Genomic DNA, 1,709 nt, shown 5'->3' with positions numbered 1-1,709 from the left:
ACTATTTTATTTTCATGTCTTGCATGATGTCTCTGCCCCATAAAGAAAAGGGCAAGGTGGGAATAACATAAGGTTTGAAGTGGCCTTACTGCCCTTCACATACCCATTTGAGTCTCTGAGCTGACTAAGCTACATTAGAAGCCATCCCTAATCCAATTAAGGAAGAAGAAGACCCTTGCACTGGCCAGGCCATAGGACAATCTTTTCCAGCTATACAGGATCTGTCAGCTCCTGTGTCTAAGAGTCCTGTCATTTGTTTTCCATTGACTTTAATGGCCTTGTAAGGCCTTTTGTCTGTAATTTCCTGAACCCAGGCTACAGTATCTGTGGTGCCAAACCCTCCTTTTCTGTTTTGAGTCAGTGTGGGATTAAGCAAGTTTAGATATGAGAGTAAAATATTTGGGCAATCCTCTGCCCTTTATTAACTTGAACAGTCTCTTTTAGAGACCTTATCATGACCTTTATAGTGGTAGGCCTCTGAGTCTATTACACCTGGTAATACCTCAAAATTCTTTTTATAGTTTGAGCCACCAGTGTACGGCAACACCAATACTTACTGTAAAAAATTCATGAATTCCGTGGAATTCTTCCAAGTGAATTGCCTGCATTGGATGTCAAAATGTATTCAAGAGTTTTTGTATACATGTATAATGATTTCTGCAGAGTTTGTGAAATTTTAATCAGAAATAATTTTAACTTATCTGTTTAAATGAATAGTACAGGAACTAAAGTATTTCTGGTGCTTGTCTGAAAAAGAATATTTTAAAATATTCTATGTTTGTATAATGTGTCCTTTCAGATTGTATTCCATATAGAAAGTTTTAATTTCCTTTTTTTCCTAGGTCCTAATATTATTTTTCTTTGGGATAAAATGAAAATGTTGTCTAATTTCAAAAGTTTTGTAAAGTTTATGGTATGTAAAAGACTTTCTGAGGTGAAGATTTAATACACTGATGTCAAACTAAATTTAATTATATGAATTACGTGTTTTGTTACACTTGTTATTTTGTAATCAACTTTTTAATAACTGTTTTTCATTTCTTGCATCTGAAGAAAGAAAAATACGGAATACTTCACAAATTTTCATATCATCCTTGTGCAATTGCCATGTTAATCTCTGTATTGTAATTTGGGAATACCTGCTGCTGAAGCATGTAGTATCTTCCAAATTTAAGCAGTTCATGATGCAATCTTTATACAGACTTATATCTACGGTTGCCTACTTGTAATAAGGAAATTATATTGTTCCTCACAATGCTACTGATCTTATTTCCCTAAAATTCTGTGAATAGTGGAAAAAAATATATTGTTCATCTTAATGCTCACATTTGCAAATTTTTTTTGTCAATGACAATTTTAAGTCTTTTTTATTTGGAATTTGATCATACTTTCAATAATTTATTGCTAGGTCCAAAGGTGATGGCTTTTTCATATACTAATTGATCCAACTGAATTAGCTTTGTGGAGCTAATGGATTCAAAGTAAGCCTTGCTTAAGAGCTACTTCTAACCTTCTGCAGTTGACATATTCCCAAGTGAGGTCTTACTGGCACAAATGTCTACCTGACCCTTTATTCTGACCAATCAGAATATCTTACCCTGACACCATAGATTGTTTTACTTGAACAACACTAATCTTAGTTACAAGGAATCATAGAGAGATGAACAGTTCAGTCATAACTGTTCAGACTAGAAGGTATTTTATCAAAA

At 33.6% G+C, this 1,709-nt stretch overlaps 1 pseudogene; it reads right to left on the bottom strand.

The window, feature by feature from the left end:
- Window positions 1-1,057: 1,057 nt before the first annotated feature.
- Window positions 1,058-1,154, bottom strand: LOC138818368 (U6 spliceosomal RNA; annotated as a pseudogene).
- Window positions 1,155-1,709: the final 555 nt, after the last annotated feature.

Source organism: Dipodomys merriami, unplaced genomic scaffold, assembly GCF_024711535.1.
Source record: "Dipodomys merriami isolate MVZ:Mamm:240054 unplaced genomic scaffold, mDipMer1.0.p SCAF_742, whole genome shotgun sequence".
Classification (NCBI taxonomy): domain Eukaryota; kingdom Metazoa; phylum Chordata; class Mammalia; order Rodentia; family Heteromyidae; genus Dipodomys; species Dipodomys merriami.
Note: the sequence above shows the minus strand (reverse complement) of the source record. Positions and strands in the feature narration are given on the sequence as shown.